The sequence below is a fragment of the Belonocnema kinseyi genome, chromosome 9 (genome assembly GCF_010883055.1).
Source record: "Belonocnema kinseyi isolate 2016_QV_RU_SX_M_011 chromosome 9, B_treatae_v1, whole genome shotgun sequence".
Taxonomy (NCBI): Eukaryota; Metazoa; Arthropoda; class Insecta; order Hymenoptera; family Cynipidae; genus Belonocnema; species Belonocnema kinseyi.
This window is the reverse complement of record NC_046665.1, coordinates 107,097,467-107,113,108: the sequence shown is the minus strand read 5'-3', so window position 1 is coordinate 107,113,108 and position 15,642 is coordinate 107,097,467. Positions and strand designations below refer to the sequence as shown.

At 27.9% G+C, this 15,642-nt stretch overlaps 1 protein-coding gene across 1 annotated transcript in view; it reads left to right on the top strand.

The window, feature by feature from the left end:
• The first annotated feature begins 15,255 nt into the window (after positions 1–15,255).
• LOC117179568 overlaps positions 15,256–15,642 on the top strand; it is a 76,568-nt gene continuing 76,181 nt past the window's right edge. The window contains exon 1 of the mRNA XM_033371501.1: positions 15,256–15,477. The gene's annotated coding sequence lies outside the window, so the exon portion shown is untranslated. The remainder of the gene's footprint in view (positions 15,478–15,642) is intronic.

Genomic DNA, 15,642 nt, shown 5'->3' with positions numbered 1-15,642 from the left:
CAGCTATTTATAAAATAATTTATAAAAAGGGCTTATAATTTTTGCCCAAAGAAGATAATTTCCAAAGAGTTTAAGCTGTACTACTGGATCTTGCTTTCAACCAGAAACGTATTTATTTTTTATATTTACCTTCCCAAGGAAATATAAATATAAAAAATATAAAAATAAACACTTAATAATATTAAAGAACAATGTATAGATATTGCATTAAAAGTTTTATCTGTTAGAATAAAAATATAATATGGTGAAGTAAATAAATTGTTACTTATAAAAGAATATCAAAAGATGAGAAATAACAAAGATATATTTGGAAATAATCAAATAACTTTAGAAATATTACAAAATATATGAAACAGAAATATAAATTATACATTTAATTTTCTCTCTGGTATCTAATAAAATAACCATGTCTTACAAAGCGTGGATATTTTACGTTTGTTATGAAATGTTGACAATTTAATTTTAATTTAAATGGTTCTTGTCCAAGCTAAGTTTACCATCAGTGCGCCTCGAAGGTGTGCCGAGGCCCGAGAGTTGCTTACAGCGCTCCAAGTGGCTCTTGGCAAACTATATGGGAGGGTGCTATTTACGGGGAGCGGTGGGTAGAGGGGAAGTGACTTTTTTCGCCGGACGCGCCGTCTATATTTATAGCGGGTAACTAAGCTCGCACCGCATCTACGTTTATAATATCTTTGCTCAAGCTCTCTTTCCGCAATTACCGTACCTACCGTAGAGGGTATAAGTTAGGGCGCGGATATTTGCCAAACCGATTATTGTCGATTTCCGTGTTCGTACTTTACAACGTTTTCTTTTTATGCTTAATTTCAGAAACCCGAATAACGTGTAAGGGAACCCTATTATTTCGTCCTCCGTTCAGAATTCTTTCTCAATTTTATCAAACCGCAAACTAAAACCTTTACTTGGCTAGTAGAAGCGTCCGCTGAGACAATTAATAGGGAGGAGTAAAAGCGGATCGTCACACATTTAACAATAATTTCAGCCTGATACGAGTGGGGGCCGATTTACCATACTTACCCGGCTAGACCTTTTGTTTTTCGCAATCAAGGGCTTTGAATACGTGCACATTTGACAAAAACAAAACGTGTCAAATTTTGCATAAATCTAATACCATCTCTGATGAGAATGTTTAAAAATAATTTTCTACAAAGATGAATTTTTCACAAGATGGTTCAATTCTCAACCAAAAATTTGAATTTTCAACAACAAGAATAATTTTCTACTCAAAAAGACGATTTTGTGACAACATTTTACAACAGCAAAAAAATAATACAGTCGCTAGTCAAAGAATATTACTCAAGTTATTTCAATTACAACAGATTTTACAACTTATTAGATAACAGTAATAAGTGCGAGAACGAATTTTCTACCGGAATTGTGTGAGATTGAATGAAGTTGATATTGAATTAGGGTAGCAGAGTTACAAGAACATATTAAATCTCAGGTCGCAAACCTATAAAGCAAGGGATATAATTGATTTATATAAAATATAAGTTAAGATGTTACATATGTTAAAGTTATCGAGGCACTGACTTAGATATGAGAGTTACCAAGGAGTGATTTCTAGAGTAGGATTCTCAATATTGATCAGATACTAATAAATACCTTTTTTGAAGTCCTAATAAGAAGGTGCTTTCCTAGTTGATACGGGCAATTTGTTCCAAAGTCGAGTGCCCCTAACTGTAAAAGACCGTTGTAATTTACATGTTCGGTGCTTCGGAACTATGATTACCTTTTTTCTTTATAGAAGTTTGGAAAGGACAAAAAGTTTTTTCTTAGAAAATTTAAATAGATTAAAAATATATTGTAAGGTTTCAGTGTAAAAGAAATTATATAAAAAATTACCCACGAAATACTTTCTTCTCTTGGCTACATTCAGAAAAGTTGCTTTTTTCTATAGGTTGTTTGATGTATATGTTCAGGCAAATCATAAATAAAACGAATAAGCACATATGTTATGTCATGATATACTATGCAACAGTGTCTCCAGAACGTGGAATTTTTCGGCCCCCACCACTCTCCCATCGGGGAGCGACACATTCAAACGTAGCGTGTCGGTGAGTCGGCTCTGTTAAATGCTGCGCAGTCCAGCCTCGTGTGAAGCCGAAAATGCACGAGCAAGAACCCGAGCTCTCCCGGCCTCACGAATGACGATCTAGCTGCTCCTCAAATTTATTCAGGTTTCGAAATCTCGAGTTACCTTAGAACTTCTGGGTCTAAAATGTTTCAAATTTAGTGTTGCATGCCTAAGTCATATTTTTAGTAAACAATGGATTTTTAACAAATAAAAAACAAATTTTCCAGAAAATAGTTAAATTTTCAACCTAAGAAATTACTTTTAAAAATACATTTTTTAACTTAAACATTGTAGTTTATACTGAAGTTTGCAGTTTAAACAATTAATTTTTAGACCCAAATAAATTAGAATTTTCAACAAAAGAAATTAATTTTTGTCTAAAACAAATTAATTTTTATAGAAGAATGATTTGCCAACAAAGCAGATGAATTTATAACTAAAAAGGACATTTTTCAAGAAAACAAAATTGTTCAATTTTCACCTAGAGAAACGAATTTTAAACTAAGAAAAAATAAGTATTCGATCAAAAATGGACCAGTTAAATTTTCAGACAAAAAATGGAATTTTCAACGAAAGAAATTGATTTTCAACTAAAATTATAATGTTTCAACGAAAAATTGAATAGATAAATTTTCAGTTGAAAAATAATTATCAACCCCAAAAAATCAAAATTTCAACAAAATATTTAAATTCCCAAGCAAAAAATTAAATTTGCAAACAAATATTTTAATTTTCAAACCAATAACTTTCTACCGACAAAAGAAATTCAAAATTTTCAAAATCAATTTTAAAACAACAAAAATTTATTTAATTTCCAAAAAAATAGATGAGCTTTTAACCATTTTATACCAAAATAATAGAAGTTTCAACGAAAAATGCATTTTCATCCAAACAAATGAATTCTTGGTTAAAATAAATGAATTTTTTAACAAGAAGAATCATTTTCTACCAAAAAAAGAAGAATTTTTAAGTGAGAAAGGTCAATTTCCTACCAACAAAAATTCAACAAAAAATGATACAATTAAATTTTTAGTATAAGAAAATGTTTTTTCAACAGCAAAAAAAATCTAATTTTCAACAAAACAGTTAAATTATCAACCAAAATAGTTATGTTAAAAATTTTTTATTTTAAAATAGTTTGATTTTCGATGGATGAAATGAATTTTTAACTGAAAAATGTTTTTAAAAACACACACAATCGACTTTACAACAGAATAGTTCAATTTTTAAACATATAGTTATATTTTCATTTAAAAAAATATTTTTCAACCAAAAATAGAATGGAATGAATTCTGAGAGAAAATTTTCAAAAAATCACAATTTTTTAAAATTATTTCGTAATTTTTCCATATTATATAATTTTAGAAAAAATAAGGAATTTCATTCTTATTAAGCCTTCTTGCGCAATTTTGTCGCACCACTTTTTTGTTATGTTTATGTTGATTTGTAAAATTTGCTTTCGAATTTCAGTAACTTTACGAGATATTCAGAAATTTTGAAACGATTAAAGAATAATTAAAACTTTCAAAAAAATCAGGAAAAACTTGAATAATTCTTAAAAATTAGAATATTAGAAGGATGAAAATATTAGAAAAAGGAATTATTTTTTTAATAATCGTTTGAAAATTTTTAATAATTTTTATTTACAAAAATGTAAAAAAAATCCCAAAGATTTTGAAACACATCAAACGATTTCCCAAAATTTAAAAGAAAAGTATAGAAGATTTTAAAGCAAAATCTTTCAATTTGATAAGATTAAACAGTTTTAAAAAACAAAAATCATCCAGTAAATTCAAGAAATATTTTAAAAAATGGAAGAGATTCAAATCTAATTTTAAACTTCAATTTTTTAGAAATATAGATTTTCAAAAATTTCGAAAAAATAAACTTTAGAAGCTTTAAGGGATTCCGAAAGATTTCAAGGAGATAAAATTATTTTTCTTAAAATTGCTGTGAAAAATTTAGAAGATTATATAAATCAAGTTTTTGACGTCTTGAATGCTTTTTTAAAATTTTAAGAAAAATGTAGTAAGTTAAAAATATATTTTTGGAATTCATTTTGTTTTAAACGTATTAGAAATATTTAAAAACTTGAAAAAATGTCTCAAAATTTATCAATTTTTCGTTGATATCTTCCAAACTTCTAAATTTCCTAATCATCTTTTAAAAAGACTCGAATCTTTCTGATATTTTTTTTAATCCAATAAAATAAGCAAATTTAAAGTCCTTTAGGTTTTTTTTTGATAAATCTCTTTTCATGCTATTTTAGGCTATAATCACAATTTTGAGGATTTTAAGAAAAAAAGCCAAAAAGTTATTAACTTGACCTCATTCAAAAGACTAATAATTTGACAAAATTGTTAAATTTTCCTTTGAATGTGGTGTGGAAAGGAATTTCATTAAAAAATGTGTGGGATTTTCTGAAAAGAAAACTGCATGCATTTCTGAACTTTCTTATTTTTATTTTTTAAGTGTATTTTAATCTGCCTTTGTTTAGTGAAAAATCATATGCTGAAAAACGATAAGAGAAATATCTATTTCTTCAATTTCAACTATAATTTGAAAGGCAATTCTTCATAGTATTTTACTAACTAATGGAGATATTTTTATAATTTTATTCCTGAAATCTATTCCCGAAGATAAAATATGGTACACAAAAATCGTAAAATTTAAAAAACACCAACTATTTACAGGAATTTTTTCAATAAAAATTAATGTGTATCATATTCAAATAAATTTTGGCAATATTTATAAAAGTATTATTATTTTTAATTAAAAAAATGAACGTATAGAGAGTACAGTTTTTATTTGAAATTTCACGACGGTTTTTTGTACCATGTTTGACCCTCGGCCAGAATCAAGGAAAAATAATCTAAAAATATGTTCATTAGTTATTAAAATGCTACAAAGACTTACCTTAACAATTTTTTCTCTTTTTATAATTATGAGATATTTCTTCATAAAATCAATTTTGTTGCATTTATTTTACAATTATTTACAATCAACTTCCAATTACAATTATTTTACAATTAAAATAAAATTGTAAAAGCTAAATTTTGTAATTTCGAGATAAGTATTTTAACACATTATATATTTTGCAAAGATTTCATATACAATAAAATAAGTTTTATCAGTTTGTTTATAAATTTATACGTAAATAATTATTATAAGATTCTTCAAGAAATTAAAGAAAAGATTTTCGAATATATCAGATGTGTCAGAAAAGATCCTAGGAGATTTTAAAGACATTATATTTTTATTTTATAGGATTTTAAAAAATATTATAAAAATTTCTTATCTATTAAAACGCTTTGAGTTCTTCAAGATATTGGTAACTTTCTCGATTTTATATGAAAAATTAAAAAAAAATAACATTCAAAATGTAGAAAAAAATGTCCTTATAATCTTCTAAATTTTCCCAAGCATTTTAAGAAACTATTTATTCTTCTGAAACCTTTCGAGATTATTTTAAGGTCCCTAAAGTTTATCTTGCGTTTCTAAAACACTTCTAAAGTTTAAATCTGTTTGAATTTCATCAAGTCTACTACATACTTCCTGAATTCACTTGATTATTTCTTTTTTTTAACTTTTTAATCTTATCAAATTGAAGCACTTTACTTTAAAATCGTCTGCACTCTTCTTTTAAATTTTAGGAAATCGTTTGATGTGTTTAAAAATCTGCTTGAATTTTTTTTAAAGTACATTGTTTTAAATAAAAAAATTATTTAAAACTTTCACACGCTTATTAGAAAAATAATTCTGTTTTTCTAATCTTGTCAGACCTTTCAATCTCTAATCTTTAAAAATTATTCAAATTTTTCCTGATTTTTTTTTAATTCTGCAAAATTAAAAAATAAATGCCTTTAAAGTTTTTCAGATGCTTTGAGAATATTTGAAATCTTTTGCATTGTTTTGAAATGTTTAAAAATAATATTTTCAAATTAATTGTTGGAAATAAAAAATTATGTTAATTATTCTGAATATCTCTTAAACTTTCTCATATTTTAAAGTAGATTTTTAAAGCAACATATAATTTTAAAAATTGTGTAACAAAATTGCACAAGAAGGCCTAATAAGAATTATGTTCCTTAATTCAAGATTTGAAAAAATTGACTCATAATATTTTAAATTTGTCCCAGGAATTCTAAGAAAAATAGCTTTACCTCCTTGAAATCTTTCGGAATTCCTTTAAAGTTTCTAAAGTTAATGTTTGAATTCTTGAAAAATCTAATTTTCTAACAGAATTTAAGCTTAAAATTCGATTCGAATCTCTTCAGTTCTTCTAAATATTTGTTGCATTTACTCGATTTTGATCTATTTATTATAATCTTACCAAATTGAAACATTTTGCTTTAAAATCTTCTACAGTCTTCTTTTAAATTTCGGGAAATCCTTTCACATGTTTAAAATCCTTTTTTAATATTCTCATAAAGTACGTTTTTTAACATAAGAAGTAATTACAAATTTTCCTACCAATCTTTAAAAAGTCCTGTTTTTAATGTTGTCGGATGACCCTCTAAGCCTTCTAATCATTAAAAACTATTAAATTTTTTTCTGATTTTCTTTGAAATTCGGCAAAATGAAAAAGATTGCTTAAAATCTTCAGATTCTTTATTGATCATTTTAGACATAGTTTAAAATGTATTGGAATTTTTTTAAATCAATTTTTCAAAATAAAAAATTATATTAATTATTCGTAGAAACCTAAAAGAATTTTTTCATTTTCGTGAAACCTTACAAAATTCTTTAAAAAATCTTTACAAACTTAAACTTACGCAAATTTGAAAGAACATTGTTCAAACAAAAATAGATTTAAAAAAAATGTGCAATAAAATTGCGCAAGAAGGCTTGATAAGAATTAATTTCCTTATTTTTTTCTAAAATTATAGAACATGACCTGCGTAAATGACCCTGATTTCTAATCTAAAATATGAAAATTTAAATTAAAAAGACAAATTTTCAGAAAAAATAGATTTCATGCAAAAAAGATGTAAGTTGACTTATCAGCAACAGAATATGAATTTTACGCAAAAGGTTAATGTTCTACAAAATAAGTTAAATTTTTAACTCAAAAAGATGAATTTTTAATAAAATAATTAGATTTGTCACCAAAAAGGATTTCTTTTAAAGAAAATAGTTAAATTTTCAATTAAATAATAAGATTTATAAATAAAAATATGATTTCAGTAGAAAGTTTTGTAAAATAACAAAAATTACGTTCAAAGAGCACGACCCCTACCGTCACAAATTGTAAAAAAATTATCGGCCCCCGCCCAACTCTTTTAAGCTGTTGCATAACTTCATTAAGGCCTCTAAGGTTTCTTGAATCTGATTTTTTACATTATTCGTCTATACTTTATTCTAAAAACAATTCTTGACATAGAAAGAGAATTTTTTTATTAATCATAATTCGAAATGAGAAGAAATGATTTGAAAAATCTCAGGTCGAAGTCAAAATTCGTCTCAATTAAGAAGTTCCCTCTTTTAAATTTTAGAAAAAGAAAGTACTTCGAGCATTTTTTAAAGTAGAAGTAGTAGTTTAAAGAAGAAATATTTCTGAACTATCATAGAACAGTTTTTTATATTCTTCGTATCGAATTTATCTTTTTATATTTGAGAATTCAATTACTTGGTTAAAAGTTAAACTCGTTTGTTTCAGATAAATTTTTTTGTTTGATGATTCGTCGTTTTAATTGAAAATGCATCTCTTTTTAAAAATATAACTTCTTTCTTGAAAATCATTTTTCAAGATAAAAATTTAACTATATCAGTAGAAAATTTAACTGCTTTTCTGAAAAATCCAATTTTATTGTTGTTAAAAATTAGATTTAAAACGGAAAATTCAAATGTTCTATTTTAGCAAAAATGTTATATTTTTTATACGAAAATTCTACTATTTAGTTAAATATTAATATTTTTTATTTGAAAATTAAGCTATTGTTTTGTAAATATATACTTTGTGGAAAATTCGCCTTTTTTGTAGAAAATTAATCGTTATGAATCAGTTCATCAGTTTGGTACATAAAAAAATTACCTGTTCCAGTTGGAGATTCATCATTTTAGTTGAAAATTCATCCATTTGGTTGAAAATTAATTTCTCCACCTAACAATTTCACTGTTACATTTTTAGTTGAAAATTGATCCTTTCTAGTTTAGTTAATCTTCTTATTTCAAAATTGTTCTTTACGGTTGAAGATTCAAGTGTTCCAAATAAATATTCATTCTTTTAGTTGAAAATTCATCTGTTAGGTTTTGAAATAAAATCGCTTTGTTGACAATTTAAACTCTCTTGTTAAACATTATTTTTTGGTCAAGATTAATTATTTTAATTAAAAGCTTATTTCTTTGGTTGTAATATGAGTTGTTTGATTGAAAACTTTTTTTTTTCTTTGGATGAAAAATAATTTTTTTACGAAACATTTAACTATCTTTCTGAAAATCCGATTTTTTTAAGAATGAAATTTTGAACAGAGAATTCAACTATTCTATTTTTGGTTAAAATTTTATCTTTTTGAATGAAAATTCAAGAATTTGGTTGGAATATGGTAGTTTTCATTTAAAGACTAAGCTATTTTTATGACAAATCATATAATTTGTAGAACATTCATCTTTTTGCTAGGTATAAAACTCATCTTTCGCAGTTGAAGATTCATACATTTAGTTGAAAATTCATCAGTTTTTGTGTTGAAAATTCAACTATTTTTTTTAAATAAGCTAATTTGTATAAAATTTACTTTTTAAATTAAATAGTCAAAATAAACTCTTTTTTTAATCAAAATTCTACTTTTTTAAAATGTTGTCTTTTTGATTAAAAAATTTTGGTAAAAATGCAACTGTTTGGTTAATAATTAATCTTCTTTGCTTGATGATTCAAATATCTAGTTTGAAATTGTTGATTAAACCACTCTGTTAAGAAATCATTTTCTTGTTGATGATTTATATTTTTAGATGAAAATTCATCTCATTGTTTGCAAGTTTAACTACTTTGCTGATTATTTTTAAGTAAAGGTTTATCTGTTTGTTTGAAAATTTAACTATTTCTTGGAAATATGATTTTTATGCCGAAAATTACTATTTTCTGGTTGAAAATTCAACTTTTTTATAGAATATTCGTCTTTTAGATTGAAGGTTCAATTTATTAATTATTTTGTTGGAAATTCATGTATTTGGTTTAAAAATAATTTTTAAAATAATAATAATAATATCGGGCTTCTTTCAAATTCCAGATAATCAATACATCAAAATACTTCTTCAAAATTGAATAAATAAAAAACATCAAATTTCCCTAGGTGTCCATGTAAGCCCCGGAAATCAATTTGCGCCTCTGGAATTTTTAATCTCGTAATTCGGATAAAAGATGACGTTCGAATACAAGATGATGAACCCTTATTGGTGTTGAGTCGAAAATGCCCAAAAAAAATTCTGGATATTATCGAAACAAACAATAATGCAGTAGAAATATAAGAACCTATTGTAATCTTTCTATAGAATTTGAAGTAATTTTTTGTTCATTAGTAAAAGCATATCTTTTTTTCGTAAAGATCAGAAGTCCACTCGTGTCATTTTTGTTCTTCAATTTGAAAACGCTTTTTTTATTTTTACTATATGTCACTTGTATGATGATCATTTTTTAGAATTAATTTTTTTATTTTAATTAAAATCTTAAATAATAAATTTTTTCCAATGTTGATAAATTCATTTGAAAGGTGAATTTATGTAGAATTTTTAAAAAATGTTCCGCATAATTGTACAATGTTTTTGATGCATGGTACAAAACGTTTAAATTTAAATACGAAATTTGCAAAAAAGCAGTAATCTCACTTGTAGGAAGTGAATAATAATAATAATAATAATAATAATAATAATAATAATAATAATAATAAAATGAATGTTAATAGAATGAACTTTAATAGAATTTAAAACTAAGAGGAAATACGATCTGTTATCTTTTTGCAATAACTTCTCAAGGACTTGTCAAAATGATGTCATCCTGGGCTCATTTTTGCTCAACAATGCACGATATGAAAAAAACCCATTGGGCACAAAATTTGGTGACGCCTTTACGACATCGTTACGACACCTTTACGACAACGTTACGACATCCTATGTCCATGTCGGTTCGGTGTGTTTGCGATATCGTAAAGACATCGTCAGATCATACGACTCATTTACGATATCGTAAAGAGACCTTAACGGCATGGACATAGGATGTCGTAAAGTTGTCGTAAATATGTCGTAACGATGTCGTAAAGACGTCGCCAAATTTGGTGCCCAATGGGAAAGTCTGGAGAAGAACGTTACTTTTTAAAAGCCCTGCAATCTTATCCTAACTATTTGCACTCTTTTAAAGAAGAAAGTTGCAAAAATGCAGTCATCTCACTTGTAGGAAGTGAATAATAAGAATAAAATGAATGTTAATAGAATGAACTTTAATAGAATTTAAAACTAAGAGGAAATACGATCTGTTATCTTTTTGCAATAACTTCTCAAGGACTTGTCAAAATGATGTCATCCTGGGCTCATTTTTTTTAAAGTCAGATATAACTGTCAATCCACTATTTAGTCGAAAAAATACACTCGCACGCTTCTGATTTAAATTTAATTTTTTAGTGAAATTGTCAAAACCTACGGTTATTTAAAGACAGTTTGCAACTTTGTTGAAAGATGTCATAAATAAGCTTGAAAATCACTTTTATATTCCCTTCTTTTCCCCTTTTTAATGAATTTCTATTTTTCTCTTGTTTTCAAGAAATTTCCCATTTTTATTGATGTTGCGTTCAAATTTTTTTTTGTTACAAAATTCTGCTAATTGGTTGAAAATTTAATTCTTTTGTTAAAAATGAAATTAATTACTTCATTGAAAATTTCTTTTCTTTTTGTTTTCAAAATTACCTTTTTCTTATATAGAAAATTCAACTATCACTTTTTTTGTTCAATAATCAATATTCTTTGTTAGTCAACAATTCAACTGTATGGTTAAAAAATGTCTTTTTTTAGTTTAAAATTCATGTTTTCTGTTGAAAATTTATTTTTTATAGTAGAAATTTATAATCTTCGCAGTTAAAAATTCATATTTTTCGTTGAAAATTGATCACTTTGTTATAAGATTGAACTGTTCTGTTAAAAACGTACTTTTTTGAACATTTATCTTTTTATCTGTTTTGGATCATTTTACATAGTAGAATTTCTCTAAAGTTAATTGTCCAAACTAAAAATCTAACTATTCCATTTTTGGTTGCAAACTTATCTTTTTTAATTTGCAATTCAACTATGTGGTCAGAAATTTAAATATTTTAGTGGAAAATTCAACTATTATGTGTCGAGTGCAAAAATCAACTGTATTGTGGAAAGCTCGTCATTTTGGGTAGAAAATTAATTTACTTGGTTGAAAATACATCTTTTTGACTGTAGATTCAAATATTTCGCTGAAAATTCATCTTTTTTGCTTCAATTCTACTTGTTGGAAATTCCCCAGTGGGCACAAAATTTGGCAACGTCTTTACGATATCGTTACAACATCTTTACGACAACTTTGCGACATCCTATGTTCATGTCGTTACAGTGTCTTTACGGTACCGTAAAGATATCGTCAGATCATACGACATATTTACGATATCGTAAAGACGCCTTAATGACGTGGACATAGGATGTCGTAAAGTTGTCGTAAAGATGTCGTAACAATGTCGTAAAGAAATCGCCAAATCTTGTGCCCACTTGGTCGTCTTTTACATTTTCATCATAATTAGAAAGTATTGTTTTATGCAAAGACTAACTTGTTTTACGATTATTTGTATCTTTCTCGTCATCGTTGTCGTGTGTATACCGAATACATTTTGAAAGATTAACCTGAATGGATTGTGCTTTGGCACACGTGTTTAGGAATATTTAAGCTATTTTGGATGAAAAATCAAAAAGTTAAAAGCATTTTCAAAATTGATGAGATCATTTGTTTCTATATTTAAAAAATCTATACACGGCTATTCATACTACTCCGAAACTTGAAAAATTTATACCTGTGACATTCTTTGATGAAAAGAAATTTATCAGAGTTATAGCATTTTCAAAATCCAAAACAAAAATGAACATTTTAAGTGAAACAATGCACGATATGAAAAAAAACCAACTGGGCACAAAATTTGGCGACGTCTTTACGACATCGTTACGACATCTTTACGATAACGTTACGACATCCTATGTCCATGTCGATTCGGTGTGTTTGCGATAATGTAAAGACATCGTCAGATCATACGACTCATTTACGATACCGTTGTCGTAAAGATGTCGTTACGATGTCGTGAAGACGTCGCTAAATTTGGTGCCCAATGGGAAAGTCTGGAGAAGAAGAGCGTTGCTTTTTAAAAGCCCTACAATATTATCATAACTATTTGCACTCTTTGGAAAATTTGAACATTCAAATTTTGATTCCACAAAAAAAAGGAAAAATAACAAATTTCATTTTGCCTTCAAACTATGCAAGATTCGAAAATAATGAATAAACAAAATTTGCGCCCCCAAAAAAGAGCTACAAATTTTTCATAAATAGTTTTTTGATAGGATGCCTAGTTTTTATTTTATTTGTAAAAAAAACCTTAAAAGTAAAAACATTAAATTTTTGGACAAACGACACAAGCAATAAAAAAAATAACGAATGGACAAAAGTTACACTTCCAAAGAGGAGTGAAAACTCTTCCAAATTTGTAATCAATGATTTTTTATAGGATGCGTATTTTTTGTGTTAATCGTGAAAAATAACATTCAAAATAAAAAAATCAACTTTTGGAAAAACAACACATAGTATGAAAAACATTAATGAACACAAGTTCTTAACCTAAAAACAAACGCTTTTCTCGTTTGTAGTATTTTGGAAAATATGCGTTTCAATGCCTTTTTTATACTCTTTGGGAAAGGCCCCATATCATATCCCCTTCTTCTGTTCAGTGTAATTATCGTTTGCATTATCTGCCTAATTATTAAAAAAAAGTTTAAAACGATTATCGATAATATTATCTACCTTAATATGTGCATCGTCAACTGGAGGTTATTGATATCGATATTAAACTAGTTCGATTCATATTGCAGATAATAACAAAACTATCGACAAAATGATGAGAAATGTGCTTCTTTTACTTTTAACAGAATTCGCTAAAGAATTGTTTTAAATTGATGAAAAAATTAACATTTAAAACAGTTTTACATGAAAAAAACAACATTTTTTGTATAAATATCTCAACATTCGAAACAAGCTTTCAGCTCTGGCAGACCCTCCATTAAATGTCTCATAGATCCATATAGAACTTCTATAAGTATCTAATTGTTCCTAATGGTTTCTATTGGTAGTGCCACTTAGAGAAAATTTGCCACATAGAAAATCTACAAGCTTCTATACGGATTTCTTTGTAATGTATTCTATATGGATTTCCTATTATAATTTCATATGGTTTCTGCATAGAATTCCAAGAGCGTCCCTTTTGTTATAAGTATTTATATGGATATCCATACAGGATTTTCCTGTCGACACGCTAAGTCCCTAAGCATCTGCATGGATTTATATGAATGCTCTTGACATGTAATCTATATGGAATTACAAAGAAGGTTTGAAGTGGTTCCTATATGAGTATGCAAATAAGATTTTTTTAACGTTGTTCTAATTCCCTACTTCTATATGGTTTTATATGTTTTCTCCTGACATGTAATCTATATGAAATTGCAAACAGGATTTCAACTGATTTCTATATGGATTTTACAAGTAGCACCTTTCTGACGACGCACTCATTATCTACTTATATATGGATCTATATGGGTGAAAAAGAAAAGGAAAAGGGGAAAAGAGAAGAATAGGAAAAAGAACAAGGGTAGAGGTAATCGTTCCCCTTCCCATTTACCCTTTTCTCATCCCTTTTAATTTTTGTTTCCCCTTTATCAATCTCCTTCACAGTTTTCCTTTCCACTTTCCCCTTTTAACCCTGTCCCTGTTATTCTGCTATTCCTCTTAAGCGTTTCCGCTTTCCCTTTACACCATTTACCATTTCCCTTTATCTTCATTTCCCCGTCCGCTCTACTTTTTTCCTATTCTGCACGTTATCTTTTTATTTTTCCCATTTTCGCCTTTTCCTTTGTCCTTTCCCTTTTCTTCCTTTCAAATTTCTCATTTTTCCCTTCATTTGTCCTTTCCTCCATTCCATTTTGCTGTTTCTCTTTCCCGTTTAACCTTTCCCTTTTCATCCTTTTCCTTTTCATCCTTTCCCTTTTCATCCTTTCCCCGTTCCTTTCAACCTTTTTTCTCTTTTCCACATTTGGAGACTAGGAAAAAGAACAAGGGTAAAAGGGAACGGGGGAATAGAGGAAGGGGAAAGGCGAATGTGTGAAAGGGGAAGCGGTTAAGGATGATGGAGAAATGGAAAAATAAGTAAAGTGAAAGGGGAAAAGAAAAAGGGAAAGGGTGAAATGAAGAAAAGAAAGAAAGGTTGAAGTTAACGGGGAAAAGATGAAAAAGGAAAGGTCAAAAGGGCAAAGCGAAATAGTTAGTGGGAATGGGTGAAAGGACAAGAAGAAGAGAAAATGAAAAACAGGAAAGGGTGAGTAGGGAAAGAAAAGGGAGAAAATAGGAAAAGGGAAAAATAAAAGGGGAACAGGAAGAACATGAAAAAAGGGTAAAGAGTACGGAGAAATGAGATCATCATAAATGGTGGAAAGGGAAAGGGGAAATGGTATAGAGAAATCGAGAAAATGAAAGAGTTAAAAGGGGAAAGGGGAACGGTGTATTGGATTGGGAAAGGGGAAAGAAAAATTCAAGGGGGATGAGAAAAGAGTAAAAGGAAAGGGAAATAAGAAAGGTGAAAGGAAAATGGTGAAAGAGATAACTAAGAGAGACACAGAGAGACTTCACGATCCAGCCCCTGCCTGATCGTGCTCACCGAATGTCCCTTATTTGCTTCACATGTTTGTTTTGATTTATTAAAAATAAAGTTGCGTCACATGCATTTAGTATTATTGTTTGGCCCTGGACGTACATATAACTTGTTTCTTCCCCACCTAACTTGAAATACCTAATCAACGCGTCCGGCCTCAGGGGGCATTTTGTTTCTGGCGTCCATTTGCCTTCGCGTTCTGTGCGGTAAGCCGGCAGTAAATAGACGTTTCTGGATGGGAGTTTTGCAACGCGAACAGGAGAACGACGAAATATTTCGCAAACGTTGTATATTAAAAAAATATATACCCATATTTGAATGATGGTATTCGGATAGGCGCAGATACGCGGGACAAAAGAAAGTGTTTGTGAATGATATAACAAATTTCGACCCTAACTTATAACAAATCAAAATATTTCAATATTAAGTGTTTCGATGGAAGCTGGGAGGAGGCATACGTCTTTCCCGTAAATCGTAAGTACATTCCAATAATTCGCAGTGTTATTATAATATAATTGCTGTATCCATATATGTATTTTAATAGCAAAATGTGGAAATTTTCGGACATAACGTAACTATTTCATTTTTAGTCTGAAAATTGATATTCTTTATTGTAAATTGAATTTTTTTACCCAGAAA